This window comes from Ranitomeya imitator, chromosome 8 (genome assembly GCF_032444005.1).
Source record: "Ranitomeya imitator isolate aRanImi1 chromosome 8, aRanImi1.pri, whole genome shotgun sequence".
Classification (NCBI taxonomy): domain Eukaryota; kingdom Metazoa; phylum Chordata; class Amphibia; order Anura; family Dendrobatidae; genus Ranitomeya; species Ranitomeya imitator.
In genome coordinates, this window is record NC_091289.1 from 141331461 (window position 1) to 141350119 (window position 18659).

General features: G+C 46.3%; 2 long non-coding RNA genes across 3 annotated transcripts in view; both read left to right on the forward strand.

The window, feature by feature from the left end:
* The window catches only part of LOC138647345 (uncharacterized), an 85760-nt gene extending 78003 nt beyond the window's left edge, over positions 1–7757 (forward strand). The window contains exon 3 of the long non-coding RNA XR_011314948.1: positions 7469–7757. This is a non-coding gene — a long non-coding RNA (uncharacterized lncRNA). The remainder of the gene's footprint in view (positions 1–7468) is intronic.
* A 1641-nt stretch (positions 7758–9398) lies between these two features.
* The window catches only part of LOC138648012 (uncharacterized), a 35108-nt gene continuing 25847 nt past the window's right edge, over positions 9399–18659 (forward strand). Inside the window, exons 1-2 of one of the 2 annotated variants that reach the window (XR_011315073.1) lie at positions 9399–9612; positions 13738–13861. This is a non-coding gene — a long non-coding RNA (uncharacterized lncRNA). The remainder of the gene's footprint in view (positions 9613–13737; positions 13862–18659) is intronic. The other variant, XR_011315072.1, reaches the window with a different exon arrangement.

Genomic DNA, 18659 nt, shown 5'->3' on the forward strand with positions numbered 1-18659 from the left:
GAACAAGACGTTTCCTTGTGTCCTTCACCCAAACCAAAAGTGAAGGATGCATCAGGCGACACTACATGTTACTCCATGGAGCTCTTTACACATACCGTGCCTGGGTTAGAAAGGGAAATTGTTAACTGCCCATTATAAGATGAATCGGACATGGAGTGCCTGAAAAATGTCTAGCTTTTGGCCTCCTCCAACTGACTTCTCCAATTCCTCCATTTGCAGCTGCTGAATGTCCACCATAGGCCATTTTTATACCTCCCTAAATTTGCTGACTCCCCCCACAGGGCCGTGGTCACCACCTGGCGCAAGCACCCATGCGAGTGCCGTTTGCCTGGACAGGTGGGTGCGCCCACTCTTGGGCGACGGCACTGGCACAGGGTCCCTCATAGTAGAATGAAGTGTCTCTGACGGTGGTGGTGCACAACCACTGTCAGACACACCGTCGTAATATGAGGGGCCCTGTGCCAGTACTGCCAGCTCGACAAGTGCTCTACCACTTGCAATACTTACCTCTCCCTGCTCCACCACTGTGTAGTCTGTGCTGTTAAATCCTTCAATGGCACTACCAATACAAATTTGTTGAAATGATAGATGATAGTTAAAATATACAGGGGGCCTGGCCTCCATTTAGACCAGTTAATACTTTGCGCCTACTACCACTGTCTGCTACTCAGCAGAGGAGCCCACCCCAGTACCTAGCTATGTCACCTGTTTATTTATGAACTATTTTTTGGCAGACATTTAGCCCACTTTACTATTTGGGCTTACTAACTGTGTCTGCCACTCATTACAGTTGTCCTCCACTGAACAAAGCTAGGCTGCCTGTTTAGTCCTGTTACCAATTTTGAACTGCATTTAGCCAACTTTTTCATTTTAGGCCTACTAACTGCGTCTGCGCCACTCATTACAGTTGTCCTCCACTGAACAAATCAATGCCGCCTGTTTAGTCCTGTTACCAATTTTGAACTGCATTTAGCCTACTTTATTATTTGGGCCTATATCTGTGTTTCCTCCCCATCCTGCCCATTGCCCAGCCACTGCTAGATGAGTCTGCTGGTACATTGACCCAGACCAGTACATTCCCCTTGCACTCTACACAGCCAGAATCTGACCCTGCTGAAAGTCAGGTTCCCCTTCCCGCATACTATACCACCTTACACGGGGACAAAGAGGAAGGTGCAGATGAAAGTGCAGGTTCCTTCATCAGGTGGGGGGGGGGGCATACTCATTGGCGACGTCACTGGCACAGGGCCCCTCATAATACGCAAAAGTGTCACTGCCAGTGGGAGGCGCCACCCGCCGTCAAGCACACCGCCGTACTATGAGGGGCCCTGTGCCAGTGCCAACGAGTGCCCCCCCCTGCTTGCTCAGGATCACAGCACTTGCAAAGTTGAAATACTTACCTCTCCCTGCTCCACCGCCGTGACGTATTCCGCGTTTCCTGGGCCCACAAAAATCTTCAGCCAGCCCTACCCCCCCACAACTTTAGACAAATGACCCCAGTTTTCAATGCCTAACTATTATTATAAAGTAAATTAAGATTGACAAGCTTAAGTAATAAGAATTGATATTTTTGGCATTAAAATAGGCACTGTAGGTGTTTTCCTGTCCTCCACTCACTGCCGACTTTGATTCCCCATTGACTTTCATCGGGTTTCGTGTTGCAGTCGGCCCCCGACTTTTCGCAATAATCGGCCGATTTCACCCGACCCGAGTTTTGACAAAGTTGGGTTCGCGAAACCCGACTCGATCCGAAAAAAGTAAAAGTCGCTCAATTCTACTCAACACCCTAAAGGTACCGTCACACTAAGCGACGCTGCAGCGATACCGACAACGATCCGGATCGCTGTTTGGTCGCTGTTTGGTCGCTGTTTGGTCGCTGGAGAGCTGTCACACAGACAGCTCTCCAGCGACCAACGATGCCGGTAACCAGGGTAAACATCGGGTTACTAAGCGCAGGGCCGCGCTTAGTAAACCGATGTTTACCCTGGTTACCATCGTTAAAGTAAAAAAAACAACCACTACATACTGACCTACCGCTGTCTGTCCCTGGCGCTGTGCTTCTCTGCTCTGGCTGTGAGCACAGCGGCCGGAAAGCAGAGCGGTGACGTCACCGCTCTGCTTTCCGGCTGCCCGGTGCTCACAGCCAGAGCAGAGAAGCACAGCGCCGGGGACAGACAGCGGTAGGTAAGTATGTAGTGGTTGTTTTTTTTTACTTTAACGATGGTAACCAGGGTAAACATCGGGTTACTAAGCGCGGCCCTGCGCTTAGTAACCCGATGTTTACCCTGGTTACCAGCGAAGACATCGCTGAATCGGCGTCACACACGCCGATTCAGCGATGTCAGTGGGAGATCCAGCGACGAAATAAAGTCCTGGCCTTTCTGCCCCGACCAACGATATCACAGCAGGGGCCTGATCGCTGCTGCGTGTCACACTGGACGATATCGCTAGCCAGAACGCTGCAACGTCACGGATCGCTAGCGATATCGTCCAGTGTGACGGGGCCTTTACATTAGAACCATCTAGCATACTGTATAGCCAATGAAAAAGCTTAGTTCTTGTACTCATCACCATGCCAGTATATCTGTTATTATTTATTTATATAGCACCATTAATTCTATGGTGCGCTACATGAAAAGGGGTTACATCAAAATACAAATAACACTTACAGTAAGCAAACTAACAATTACAGACTGATACAGAGGGGTGAGGACCCTGCCCTTGCGGGCTTACATTCTACAGGATGGTGGGAAGGAGACAATAGGTTGAGGGTTGCAGGAGCTCCGGTGTTGGTGAGGTGGTAGCTTCGGTAGTGGTGAGGAGGCAGCGGGGTCAGTGCAGGCTGTAGGCTTTCCTGAAGAGGTGGGTCCTGTTACATGGTTGGTCATTTACATCATCTTCCAGCTTGTAATACTCCATTTACCCTACAGCTGCCGCTATGTACTCTTCCATTCTCTTATCCTTCTGACATTGGAGCGTCTATGATTTAATGCTGTAGATATGCCCCAATTTGACCTGAAAGATAAGAAAAATAAGTTTTATTATACTCATCCGGGGGCAGTCTGGTCTGATGGGTGTTGCAGATCCCTTCATCTTCTGATGATTGCCGCCCTCCTGCTTGCTTCATGGCTCCCAGCATCGCGCTTCTGTGCAGGTGTACTTATCTGCCCTGTTGAGCAATGTACTGCAGTGCACATGCGTTTAGCCTCTCTGACCTTTCCCAGCACCTGCGCACTGTAATACTTTTCTCTGCCCTCAACAAGGCAGAGGTTGGTTATCATAAGAAGATGGGAGGCGCTGAACCCTGACCTGCTACACCCATCAGACTGGACTGCCCCCCCTGGGTGAGTATAATAAAACTTATGTTTCTTATCTTTCAGGTCGGATCGAGGGGGGGGGAGGCTTATCTACAGCATTATAGAATGCTGTAGAAAACCCCTGAAAGGTGGTGGCCGTATCTTATATCTGCCAAACTGGGTGACAGGTTCGCTTTAAATGACAGAGAATAAAGCTGTAACTATCCATAGGTTTTCTTTATGATTTGATCATTACTTTGCTATTATTTAAATACATTGTTAAATCTAAAAACTGAATAACGTTAGTGCTCTAATTCATTATGTAAGCATATAAAACATTTCCAGAGGACTGAACTCCCACCAAGGTCTCCTTGTCGGTATATCATGAGCTTCTCCTACCTGCCCACATACACACTGGAGGATTTTGGTGCAAATTTGCTCCCCATTACGGTACCCCACAACTGATAAAATTTAACAACATATTTAAAATAATTCTGAGTTAAAATAAATAAAATTGCGCCTTTGATTAAATTAATCTGTTCGACTGGGATTTTATCAATTCTCCTCATGGTTTTTAAGAAGATTTTTAATACTAGAAATATAGTAATCCTATGGGTCAGGCAAGAATAGAATTTATCTTTAACAATATGTCTAGTTACTACACACTGATAGAACTGTATTTCTAATACATCCTGGAAGCATGACCTCAGATAATTAAGATTAGTTTTTTGCACTGATTACTGGGTCAGTATATCTATTACATGGTTTGTCATTTATATACCGTAATTGCCCAGCTTGTAATACTACATTTCACCTGCAGCTGCCGCTGTTTATTCTGTTATTCTTTTTCTTCTGTTTATTATGGAGTTTCTATGGTACATGCTGTACGAGACGAGAGACAACAGACACAGTACAATGCTCATTACAGTTTTGTTCCAAGTCTCATCTATTGGTCAGAGGTTGTTCCTACATTTTAAAAGCACTTGCCTTATTTTTCAAGATCGGCATTGAGTAGTGATGATGAGCGAATATACTCGTTACTCGAGATTTCTCTAGTACGCTCGGGTGTCCTCCGAGTATTTTTTAGTGTTCGGAAATTTCGTTTTCCTCACCTCAGCTGAATGATTTACATCTATTAGCCAGCTTGATTACATGTGGGGATTTCCTAGCAACCAGGCAACCCCCACATGTACTTATGATGGCTAACAGATGTAAATCATTCAGCTGCGGCGATGAAAACTAAATCTTCGAGCACTAAAAAATACTCGGAGGACACCCGAGCGCGCTCGGGAAATCTTGAGTAACGAGTATATTTGCTCATCACTAGCATTGAGGATTTATATTTTATTACTAGAACTAAAGGAGTTTTCTTTTTCAGGAAACTTCTGGTCCTAGGCGCATTTGTGCTTTACTCATCTTCCATGGGTCCAGTGCCAAGTCTCCATCACTGCCCCAGGTGTCCTATTTTGTTTTGGCTGCGTCAACAAACTGCACATGGAGACACAACTTTCCTGAAAATGGGAAACCCCGTTAAGAATTAAAACATAAGGCCCTTTAATATTGTAATGCATGCATGACCATTTCTCCATCTCATCGGTTATTTACTGAAGTACCACATTGGTCAGAAAACGCCTATTCTACTGATTTTTGGGAAGACCGCAGATGGCTCATCGCACAATTTGAACATACCTGACTCTTTCTTTGCTTACGGACTAGTCCTCTTTTTCTCAGTAATGGAAAATACATGGGAGCAGTCACCAGACACAGAAAAGCATATTTCTGACCAAATGTGACCCAGTTGATGGATCTAATGTATCTCTACCCTAACAGCAGGCAGGTCAGGGGATGCCATGTTATTTGTAAAACTATTCAAAGACTTGACGACTTGCTCACTACTATTTTTTTGGAGTCGATATGCTAAAGGGAATCTGTCACCAGCTTTTTGCTATCCATTCTTAGAGCAGAATGATGTAGAGACAAAGAACCTGATTCCAGTAATCTGTCACTGTCACAAAGTGACTGTCGAAGCGTGACACGACCCAACAGGTGGTCAGTCACAAAGCAGCAAGACTCACAAGGGAACACAGGGGACACAATAACAACGGTGGGCCCTGCGATACGGAACGGGGAAATGGACACCTCCTGCACTCTCCTAAGGATGTGCCCTAATCTTCCTGACATCCCTATACAGGTTCTTTCAACCTGTCACCGAGCTGGATACCTTGGCCCTCAATCGCCCTGCACCTATTCCTGGGTTGTGAATCGGCAAGTAAGAACAGTTGCCCCACTGCTGCAAAAATAAACACAACGGGAAAGAAAAATGCTGCACCCCAGAGTTCTGGTTCGTTGCAGTAATGTTATTCTTCCACCCGGGGGAGTGATATTACGTCTGAAGGCAATAAAGGAGATCTTCTCATCAGGTAACACAATGCATGCAACATGTTCACACTCCAGACCAGAAGGGGGAGCTCTAAGGCTGTTTAAGGTGAACTCCCCTATATAACATCCTGATCTGGAGGGAAAAGGGGTTCAGAGTGCAGTTCCTGTCAGGAAGACAGACAGAGAGGAGCTCTGTGGCATGAAGTGCTGCAACTCCTGGGGAAATACACTAAAAAGTGAGCATATTGCGGAGAGTGTGCAGGAAAGCAAAGCACAGGAGAGGAATATCAGAGGGAGACCAGCTAGAAGCAGGCTGCCTCCTTCTGAAGGGCAGTACCGGTAGCCAGGACACCGAGCGAGTAAGGATTCTATGCTTTACTTCAGAGACTGGCAGGACAGTTGATTCCATGTTGACTGCCCGACCATATATCCAGGAGGCACGGTGGCAACTTGTGGGGGCCGGGGCATCTCTAGGGTCCCTATAAAAAGCCTCAGGCCATCAGTCATACGGGTTTGTCCTATCCGTCAGGGGGACAGAGAGAAGAGAATTAACATCTACAATAGTTGTGAGGACCTTACCGAGTTGCTCAGCAGGGAGGTACTACAACGCCCAGGTGCTAGAGGAAGGCTATTGAATTCCACCTGGATAAGGGGATTCTGGATTTGCCTTCAGACCGGCCGGACTCTGCCTACACTGTGGTCCCTACCCTGGACTGTGGATGCAAAAGCCTTCAGTAAAGGTAAAGAGACTGCGACCTTGTGTCCTCGTTATTCACTGCGCCTTACATCATCCAAATTCAAACAAGGTATCAGCAAAAAACAATTAGCTTTCATCTGCTGCAATGCACCGCACAGCAGAGTAAGGCACCAAGAATAAGCATTCAGCTGAAGAACCATCACTCTCAGCAAATTCCTTCTCCAGCTAGGTTGATCACCAGAAGGACCTGTATAACCAACAGTCAGCTGATGCATCAGGTGACCTTATGAAGGATGATGGGAGTGGTCACCACCAACATCAGCTGACCCAGCAGCAATGCAATGCAATAACACCAGCAGCCACCAGGGGAAAACTGCATTAGCCCCCGATAACCAGAAAGGAAAAAAGGTTTTAATCAGAGGGAAACCACATCTGCCACAGATCCAAACATGGATCACGACAGTCACTTACTTGTCTGCTTGCTGGAGTTTTACTAAAACCTCGGTTTTAGCAGCAGGAGATGATCACTAGAGGACTAGTAGACCTGCTGCCATGTAGTCCTCCATGTTCATGAGCTCTGTATAACCCCACCCCATCACTTATTGGCAGTTTCCTGCCTATGCACAGGGTACACAGAAATCTGCCAATCAGGGATGTGGGTGGGGTTATACTGTATTCAAAGAACTGGTAGGTCTGCAGAAAACAGTCTCTAATCAAAACTGTAGCAAGCAGCCCATTAATTGATACATTACTGGAATCAGGGTTTATACACCTACATGATACTGCTCTTGGATGGGATAGCAAAAACATGGTGACAGATTCCCTTTAAGGTTCTCATTATGTTTTGAATAAACCAAAATGTCAAGATCAGCATCCATGAGGCTGGCAAGTGAATCCACACAGATTTAGACAATAATACAGGTAGTGATATTGTATAATGGTCGTAGAAGGTGGTTGGACCACTAAAGGGACAGACTGCTATATTTTTAGTTTACAAATGGGCTCTTGGTGATCCAGAAACATGACCTACTGAATCTTCTCTACTGCTCCATGCTGGTGACAGTGTGCACTGTCGGTATTTTTGCTTGCTTTTCAGGCAGGAAGTGTCAGGTGACTCCAGTAGCAAATCAATGGCCACAGATTGGATAAAGGACCTTACACTCCAAGAGACAGGCAGGGGGCACCAGCAGCAGTATGGAGGAGTGACAAGCGCCCTGTAGGTAATTATGTGTTTGTTTGTTCTTAATTTTAGAACCGTTCTTGGCTCATTTTTACATTAATTGAATGTAGTGCATAATCCTCTAAAATAGAATTAGTCTTACCGGTAATTCGGTTTCTAGAAACCTTCTACAACAGTCGACTTGGAAGATGTCTCCCCGCCCTAGTGGGGGACAGGAAACACAAAGAGGTTAAATAACCCTCCCCTTCCTGCTATCTCCAGTGTTTTTTTCTGGCCATACTAGCATGAATAGTTACCACCAAAGTACAGGAATCATCCACTGAATATCAGATAAGGAGGGAAATTAGTGCTGTCGTGGAAGGTTCCTAGAAACCGAATTACTGATAAGACTAATTCTATTTTCTCTAGTCACCTTCCATGACAGTCACCTTGGAGTTATACCAACGTTAATTTCTTTAGGGAGGGACTACGGCTTGTAGAACGCGTCTGACGAATGTCAAATCCCTGTCAAAATTTAAGGTACCGTCACATTTAGCAACGCTGCAGCGATATAGACAACGATGCCGATCGCTGCAGCGTCGCTGTTTGGTCGCTGGAGAGCTGTCACACAGACCGCTCTCCAGCGACCAACGATGCCGAAGTCCCCGGGTAACCAGGGTAAACATCGGGTTACTAAGCGCAGGGCCACGCTTAGTAACCCGATGTTTACCCTGGTTACCATTGTAAAAAAAAAAAAACACTACATACTTACATTCCTGTCACGTCCCCCAGCATCAGCTTCCCTGCACTGTGTAAGTGCCGGCCGGAAAGCAGAGCGGTGACGTCACCGCTGTGCTCTGCTTTACGGCCGGCCGGGGCTGACACAGTGCAGGAAAGCTGACGCTGGGGGACGTGACAGGAATGTAAGTACGTAGTGTTTTTTTTGTTACTTTTACAATGGTAACCAGGGTAAACATCGGGTTACTAAGCGCGGCCCTGCGCTTAGTAACCCGATGTTTACCCTGGTTACCAGCGAAGACATCGCTGAATCGGCGTCACACACGCCGATTCAGCGATGTCAGTGGGAGATCCAGCGACGAAATAAAGTCCTGGCCTTTCTGCCCCGACCAACGATATCACAGCAGGGGCCTGATCGCTGCTGCGTGTCACACTGGACGATATCGCTAGCCAGAACGCTGCAACGTCACGGATCGCTAGCGATATCGTCCAGTGTGACGGGGCCTTTACATTAGAACCATCTAGCATACTGTATAGCCAATGAAAAAGCTTAGTTCTTGTACTCATCACCATGCCAGTATATCTGTTATTATTTATTTATATAGCACCATTAATTCTATGGTGCGCTACATGAAAAGGGGTTACATCAAAATACAAATAACACTTACAGTAAGCAAACTAACAATTACAGACTGATACAGAGGGGTGAGGACCCTGCCCTTGCGGGCTTACATTCTACAGGATGGTGGGAAGGAGACAATAGGTTGAGGGTTGCAGGAGCTCCGGTGTTGGTGAGGTGGTAGCTTCGGTAGTGGTGAGGAGGCAGCGGGGTCAGTGCAGGCTGTAGGCTTTCCTGAAGAGGTGGGTCCTGTTACATGGTTGGTCATTTACATCATCTTCCAGCTTGTAATACTCCATTTACCCTACAGCTGCCGCTATGTACTCTTCCATTCTCTTATCCTTCTGACATTGGAGCGTCTATGATTTAATGCTGTAGATATGCCCCAATTTGACCTGAAAGATAAGAAAAATAAGTTTTATTATACTCATCCGGGGGCAGTCTGGTCTGATGGGTGTTGCAGATCCCTTCATCTTCTGATGATTGCCGCCCTCCTGCTTGCTTCATGGCTCCCAGCATCGCGCTTCTGTGCAGGTGTACTTATCTGCCCTGTTGAGCAATGTACTGCAGTGCACATGCGTTTAGCCTCTCTGACCTTTCCCAGCACCTGCGCACTGTAATACTTTTCTCTGCCCTCAACAAGGCAGAGGTTGGTTATCATAAGAAGATGGGAGGCGCTGAACCCTGACCTGCTACACCCATCAGACTGGACTGCCCCCCCTGGGTGAGTATAATAAAACTTATGTTTCTTATCTTTCAGGTCGGATCGAGGGGGGGGGGAGGCTTATCTACAGCATTATAGAATGCTGTAGAAAACCCCTGAAAGGTGGTGGCCGTATCTTATATCTGCCAAACTGGGTGACAGGTTCGCTTTAAATGACAGAGAATAAAGCTGTAACTATCCATAGGTTTTCTTTATGATTTGATCATTACTTTGCTATTATTTAAATACATTGTTAAATCTAAAAACTGAATAACGTTAGTGCTCTAATTCATTATGTAAGCATATAAAACATTTCCAGAGGACTGAACTCCCACCAAGGTCTCCTTGTCGGTATATCATGAGCTTCTCCTACCTGCCCACATACACACTGGAGGATTTTGGTGCAAATTTGCTCCCCATTACGGTACCCCACAACTGATAAAATTTAACAACATATTTAAAATAATTCTGAGTTAAAATAAATAAAATTGCGCCTTTGATTAAATTAATCTGTTCGACTGGGATTTTATCAATTCTCCTCATGGTTTTTAAGAAGATTTTTAATACTAGAAATATAGTAATCCTATGGGTCAGGCAAGAATAGAATTTATCTTTAACAATATGTCTAGTTACTACACACTGATAGAACTGTATTTCTAATACATCCTGGAAGCATGACCTCAGATAATTAAGATTAGTTTTTTGCACTGATTACTGGGTCAGTATATCTATTACATGGTTTGTCATTTATATACCGTAATTGCCCAGCTTGTAATACTACATTTCACCTGCAGCTGCCGCTGTTTATTCTGTTATTCTTTTTCTTCTGTTTATTATGGAGTTTCTATGGTACATGCTGTACGAGACGAGAGACAACAGACACAGTACAATGCTCATTACAGTTTTGTTCCAAGTCTCATCTATTGGTCAGAGGTTGTTCCTACATTTTAAAAGCACTTGCCTTATTTTTCAAGATCGGCATTGAGTAGTGATGATGAGCGAATATACTCGTTACTCGAGATTTCTCTAGTACGCTCGGGTGTCCTCCGAGTATTTTTTAGTGTTCGGAAATTTCGTTTTCCTCACCTCAGCTGAATGATTTACATCTATTAGCCAGCTTGATTACATGTGGGGATTTCCTAGCAACCAGGCAACCCCCACATGTACTTATGATGGCTAACAGATGTAAATCATTCAGCTGCGGCGATGAAAACTAAATCTTCGAGCACTAAAAAATACTCGGAGGACACCCGAGCGCGCTCGGGAAATCTTGAGTAACGAGTATATTTGCTCATCACTAGCATTGAGGATTTATATTTTATTACTAGAACTAAAGGAGTTTTCTTTTTCAGGAAACTTCTGGTCCTAGGCGCATTTGTGCTTTACTCATCTTCCATGGGTCCAGTGCCAAGTCTCCATCACTGCCCCAGGTGTCCTATTTTGTTTTGGCTGCGTCAACAAACTGCACATGGAGACACAACTTTCCTGAAAATGGGAAACCCCGTTAAGAATTAAAACATAAGGCCCTTTAATATTGTAATGCATGCATGACCATTTCTCCATCTCATCGGTTATTTACTGAAGTACCACATTGGTCAGAAAACGCCTATTCTACTGATTTTTGGGAAGACCGCAGATGGCTCATCGCACAATTTGAACATACCTGACTCTTTCTTTGCTTACGGACTAGTCCTCTTTTTCTCAGTAATGGAAAATACATGGGAGCAGTCACCAGACACAGAAAAGCATATTTCTGACCAAATGTGACCCAGTTGATGGATCTAATGTATCTCTACCCTAACAGCAGGCAGGTCAGGGGATGCCATGTTATTTGTAAAACTATTCAAAGACTTGACGACTTGCTCACTACTATTTTTTTGGAGTCGATATGCTAAAGGGAATCTGTCACCAGCTTTTTGCTATCCATTCTTAGAGCAGAATGATGTAGAGACAAAGAACCTGATTCCAGTAATCTGTCACTGTCACAAAGTGACTGTCGAAGCGTGACACGACCCAACAGGTGGTCAGTCACAAAGCAGCAAGACTCACAAGGGAACACAGGGGACACAATAACAACGGTGGGCCCTGCGATACGGAACGGGGAAATGGACACCTCCTGCACTCTCCTAAGGATGTGCCCTAATCTTCCTGACATCCCTATACAGGTTCTTTCAACCTGTCACCGAGCTGGATACCTTGGCCCTCAATCGCCCTGCACCTATTCCTGGGTTGTGAATCGGCAAGTAAGAACAGTTGCCCCACTGCTGCAAAAATAAACACAACGGGAAAGAAAAATGCTGCACCCCAGAGTTCTGGTTCGTTGCAGTAATGTTATTCTTCCACCCGGGGGAGTGATATTACGTCTGAAGGCAATAAAGGAGATCTTCTCATCAGGTAACACAATGCATGCAACATGTTCACACTCCAGACCAGAAGGGGGAGCTCTAAGGCTGTTTAAGGTGAACTCCCCTATATAACATCCTGATCTGGAGGGAAAAGGGGTTCAGAGTGCAGTTCCTGTCAGGAAGACAGACAGAGAGGAGCTCTGTGGCATGAAGTGCTGCAACTCCTGGGGAAATACACTAAAAAGTGAGCATATTGCGGAGAGTGTGCAGGAAAGCAAAGCACAGGAGAGGAATATCAGAGGGAGACCAGCTAGAAGCAGGCTGCCTCCTTCTGAAGGGCAGTACCGGTAGCCAGGACACCGAGCGAGTAAGGATTCTATGCTTTACTTCAGAGACTGGCAGGACAGTTGATTCCATGTTGACTGCCCGACCATATATCCAGGAGGCACGGTGGCAACTTGTGGGGGCCGGGGCATCTCTAGGGTCCCTATAAAAAGCCTCAGGCCATCAGTCATACGGGTTTGTCCTATCCGTCAGGGGGACAGAGAGAAGAGAATTAACATCTACAATAGTTGTGAGGACCTTACCGAGTTGCTCAGCAGGGAGGTACTACAACGCCCAGGTGCTAGAGGAAGGCTATTGAATTCCACCTGGATAAGGGGATTCTGGATTTGCCTTCAGACCGGCCGGACTCTGCCTACACTGTGGTCCCTACCCTGGACTGTGGATGCAAAAGCCTTCAGTAAAGGTAAAGAGACTGCAACCTTGTGTCCTCGTTATTCACTGCGCCTTACATCATCCAAATTCAAACAAGGTATCAGCAAAAAACAATTAGCTTTCATCTGCTGCAATGCACCGCACAGCAGAGTAAGGCACCAAGAATAAGCATTCAGCTGAAGAACCATCACTCTCAGCAAATTCCTTCTCCAGCTAGGTTGATCACCAGAAGGACCTGTATAACCAACAGTCAGCTGATGCATCAGGTGACCTTATGAAGGATGATGGGAGTGGTCACCACCAACATCAGCTGACCCAGCAGCAATGCAATGCAATAACACCAGCAGCCACCAGGGGAAAACTGCATTAGCCCCCGATAACCAGAAAGGAAAAAAGGTTTTAATCAGAGGGAAACCACATCTGCCACAGATCCAAACATGGATCACGACAGTCACTTACTTGTCTGCTTGCTGGAGTTTTACTAAAACCTCGGTTTTAGCAGCAGGAGATGATCACTAGAGGACTAGTAGACCTGCTGCCATGTAGTCCTCCATGTTCATGAGCTCTGTATAACCCCACCCCATCACTTATTGGCAGTTTCCTGCCTATGCACAGGGTACACAGAAATCTGCCAATCAGGGATGTGGGTGGGGTTATACTGTATTCAAAGAACTGGTAGGTCTGCAGAAAACAGTCTCTAATCAAAACTGTAGCAAGCAGCCCATTAATTGATACATTACTGGAATCAGGGTTTATACACCTACATGATACTGCTCTTGGATGGGATAGCAAAAACATGGTGACAGATTCCCTTTAAGGTTCTCATTATGTTTTGAATAAACCAAAATGTCAAGATCAGCATCCATGAGGCTGGCAAGTGAATCCACACAGATTTAGACAATAATACAGGTAGTGATATTGTATAATGGTCGTAGAAGGTGGTTGGACCACTAAAGGGACAGACTGCTATATTTTTAGTTTACAAATGGGCTCTTGGTGATCCAGAAACATGACCTACTGAATCTTCTCTACTGCTCCATGCTGGTGACAGTGTGCACTGTCGGTATTTTTGCTTGCTTTTCAGGCAGGAAGTGTCAGGTGACTCCAGTAGCAAATCAATGGCCACAGATTGGATAAAGGACCTTACACTCCAAGAGACAGGCAGGGGGCACCAGCAGCAGTATGGAGGAGTGACAAGCGCCCTGTAGGTAATTATGTGTTTGTTTGTTCTTAATTTTAGAACCGTTCTTGGCTCATTTTTACATTAATTGAATGTAGTGCATAATCCTCTAAAATAGAATTAGTCTTACCGGTAATTCGGTTTCTAGAAACCTTCTACAACAGTCGACTTGGAAGATGTCTCCCCGCCCTAGTGGGGGACAGGAAACACAAAGAGGTTAAATAACCCTCCCCTTCCTGCTATCTCCAGTGTTTTTTTCTGGCCATACTAGCATGAATAGTTACCACCAAAGTACAGGAATCATCCACTGAATATCAGATAAGGAGGGAAATTAGTGCTGTCGTGGAAGGTTCCTAGAAACCGAATTACTGATAAGACTAATTCTATTTTCTCTAGTCACCTTCCATGACAGTCACCTTGGAGTTATACCAACGTTAATTTCTTTAGGGAGGGACTACGGCTTGTAGAACGCGTCTGACGAATGTCAAATCCCTGTCAAAATTTAAGGTACCGTCACATTTAGCAACGCTGCAGCGATATAGACAACGATGCCGATCGCTGCAGCGTCGCTGTTTGGTCGCTGGAGAGCTGTCACACAGACCGCTCTCCAGCGACCAACGATGCCGAAGTCCCCGGGTAACCAGGGTAAACATCGGGTTACTAAGCGCAGGGCCACGCTTAGTAACCCGATGTTTACCCTGGTTACCATTGTAAAAAAAAAAAAACACTACATACTTACATTCCTGTCACGTCCCCCAGCATCAGCTTCCCTGCACTGTGTAAGTGCCGGCCGGAAAGCAGAGCGGTGACGTCACCGCTGTGCTCTGCTTTACGGCCGGCCGGGGCTGACACAGTGCAGGAAAGCTGACGCTGGGGGACGTGACAGGAATGTAAGTACGTAGTGTTTTTTTTGTTACTTTTACAATGGTAACCAGGGTAAACATCGGGTTACTAAGCGCGGCCCTGCGCTTAGTAACCCTATGTTTACCCTGGTTACCAGTGAAGACATCGCTGGATCGGCGTCACACACGCCGATTCAGTGATGTCAGCGGGTGATCCAGCGACGAAATAAAGTTCTGGACTTTCAGCAATGACCAGCGATGTAACAGCAGGATCCTGATCGCTGCTGCGTGTCAAACACAACGATATCGCTATCCAGGACGCTGCAACGTCATGGATCGCTATCGTTATCGCTCTAAAGTCGCTAAATGTGACGGTACCTTTAGTCTGTAGTGTCTGATGAAAGTATGTACAGAAGACCAGGAGGCAGCTCTGCATATCTGCTCAGATGAGGCGTTCCCTCTTGCTGCCCATAATGTGGAGACTGACCGGGTAGACTGGGCTTTCAGCGAGATCGGCGGAGGGAGATCTTTTGCCGAGTATGCAAGGCAGATTGCCTGCTTAATCCAATTTGCAATTGTGCTCTTAGCTGCTTTCCTTCCTTTATTCTGTCCTGAGAACTGGATAAAGAGATTCTGGTCGATCCTCCAAGCCTTGGATTGCTCCAGGTAGTGGAGGACTACCCTGCGGACATCCAGTGTGTGACAGCTTTCTTCCTTTGTGTTGGAAGGATTTGGGCAAAATGAGGGCAATACGACATCCTGACCACCTATGAAAATCCGAGACTACTTTAGGCATAAAGGCGAGGTCTAGACGCAGGACTATACTATCTGAATTTAAGGATAGGAAAGGTTCTTGAACAGACAGGGCCTGCAATTCTCCTATGCGTCTAGCCGTGGTAATTGCCACAAGGAATACAGTTTTAAGCGTTAGAATTTTAAGGGGTGATGAAGACAAGGGCTCAAAGGGTGGCTGAGTTAGACTATTGAGAACCAAATTTAATCCCAGGGGGGAATCCGACTAGGAAGTCTAGTATGTAACCTGCTTGCAGATGTCATGAATCTTTTGATCCAGGAGTGGCCAGCCAGGTCTTGGTCAAAAAAAGAACTAAGGGCTGATACCTGAACATTTAGTGTACTCAGGGTGAGCCCTAGATCTAAACCCTTTTGGAGGAAGTCTAGGATTTGAGCAATGTTGGGATGGAAGGTGTCAGGAACACTGGGAAGACACCAGGAAGAGAACTTCTTCCACACTTTGCCATAGATAGCATTGGTCACGGGTTTCCTACTCTTTTGGAGAGTTTGGATAACCCTGTCTGAGAGGTCCCTGGCCTTTAAGATGTCGGTCTCAGTAGCCAGGCTGCCAAGTTCAACTTTTTGAGTCCTGGGTAAAGTAGGGGACCTTGAAGAAGCAGGTCGGTTCTTTGAGGAAGAAGTATGGGACCTTTTTCGGTCATGTCCCTCAAGGCGCTGTACCAGCTCCTACCCGGCCACATTGGCGCAATTAGGATTGTCGTGACTTTGTCTGACCGGATCTTCTGCAAAGTCTTTGATAGCATCGGAATTGGTGTGAAGGCGTAAGCCAGGTTGAAGGTCCATGGATGAACGAAAGCATCTATCCCCAGAGCCCCACACATGGTGCTGAGGGAGAAATATGTTTTTGATTTTGCGTTTTGGGCATTTGCAAATCAGTCGACATCCAGACTTCCCCATCTCGAGGTTAGGTATAGGAAGACCTCCTTGTTCAGGCACCATTCCCCGGGATGGACGTCCCTCTTGCTGAGAAAATCCGCCTGGGTGTTGTCCGAACCCTTCAGATGTACTTCCAGCCTAGGGACTCAAGTATACTTAGAGTCTTTGACACATCTTGGTTTAACTGAGATGCTGACGGGGCAATGATGAGAAGGTCGTCCAAGTAAGGGATGAGGCAAATTCCCTGAAGACAAATGAAGATGACTGCTTCTCATGATTTTTGAGAATACCCTCGGGGCTGAGGATACTCCGAAGGGAAGCACATTGAATTGAAAGTGAGTGATCCTGCGGTTGTGGGAGACCGCGAACCTGAGGAATCTCCTGTGATCCGAATGGATCGGAACATAATAATAGGCGTCCCTCAGGTCTTTCGTGGCCATAATCCAATTTTGCCCAATAAGTGGGATTGTCGTTTTGATCAACTCCATCTTGAATCTCCGGTATTTGATTAATTGGTTCAGAGGTTTTAAGTTTATGATCACTCTGCATTTCCCGGAGGGTTTTCTTATGAGGAATAGATGAGAGTAATGACCTCTGCCTAAGTCCTGCTGAGGTACATGAGAGATCACTTTTTCTTGCAAGAGATCCTGAATTTGACGGAGAAGAGAGTCCTTGGGGTCTGGGGACTGTTCCGGGGTAATTCTTAGGCATTGGGCGGGGGGCTCTCGAATTCCAATTTCAGTCCGAATTGTATGGTGTGGAGGATCTAATGGTTCGTGGATATGGACTGCCGTCGGGTGAGAAATTGCGAGAGTCGACCCCCCACCGGAGAATCACTGTTTATCAGGGGTCTGTTGCTGTTGAGGCACGAGGACCTTCCTGCCTCTACCCCCCTTCGGGTAGCTCCATCTACCCGTTTTCCCTTTTCCCCTGAAGTCCTTTTGCGAGGGTGAAGAAAAAAACGTGACATTCTTCCTATCAGATACCGACTGGGCCGAAGACATTGTGTCCCTAAAAGGGGATGGCGCAGTGTTTGGTTTTAGAGGTGATGTCGCTTCCCCAGGACTTCAGCCAAAGGACTCTTCTAGCTGAGTTAGAGAGGACTAGGGACCGTGCAGCCACACGAACGGATTCCCCTGAGGCATCGGCCAAGAACCCTGTTGCCTTTGAAGAAGGGGTAGAGAGTCCAGGATTTCCTCTCTGGAAGTACCCTGGGAGAGATGTTCCTCTAATTTGCGAAGCCAGAGGAATAGGGCCCTGGCGACACAGGTAGACGCAATATTTGCTTTAAGCAAATTTGTAGAGGATTCCCAAGACTTCTTTAGGTGGCTTTCTATTTTCTGATCCATTGGATCTTTTAATTGAGAGGAATCCTCAAATGGGAGAGATGTCTTTTTGTAACCTTAGATACCTGGACGTCCACCCTGGGGACCTCCCAAATAGAATTGGCATCTTCTAGGGGAAACCGGTTCTTATAATCTGAAGGTACGCTAAGGCCCTTCTCTGGGGAAGCCCACTCTTGAAAAATAAGGTTCTGAACAGTTTCATGAATGGGAAACCCTTTTTTGCTTTTGGGTTTCAGACCCTCAAACATTTCATCCTGAACGGAATGTTTTTCCTCCACTTCCTCAACCCCCATGGTGCTTCTTACTATAGAAACAAGCTCATCCATATCCCCAGAAGAAAAATAATATTTTTTCCCGTCAGGTTTAGGGATGCATGTAGAGCCCTCATTTTCCCAATTATTGTCTGACTCTCAGGTATGAACGTCACCCGAGTCAAAATCAGATTCAACCGGTACCATTTTCCTGTTTTTAGGGGAGGAGGATGCGACACCTGGCGCTGGGAAAAAGCTGCCATGGAGGTTTGTACCTCCTGTTAAATCAGAGATTTAATGCTGTCCAGGTGGGAGGGCTGTTCAGCACGTAATATGTCATCTGTACAGGGTTGACACAGGGGCTTTTTGTACGGCTGGGTTTGTTCTTTGGGCCAGAGACCTTTTCTCCCTAAAAGAGAGAGCGGTATACTAAATGACCCATACTAACACGTTCTGAACAGTGAAGGGACCAGCCCAGTTACTCACGGTAGGAGGGTGAACGCTGGGATCTGCAGATGTAGCAGAGGGTTTGTCGCCATCCATGGTCAAACTGTCACAGTCACACAGAGACAGAGACATAGCGTCTTACCTGGAGGCTCCTGACCAGGATATGAAGGTATCGAGGTCCAGCGTTAATCGTGTGCTCCTCCCCTTGGTCCGTAGGGAGGCCCATGACGACCCTATAGTGCAGGCGATTT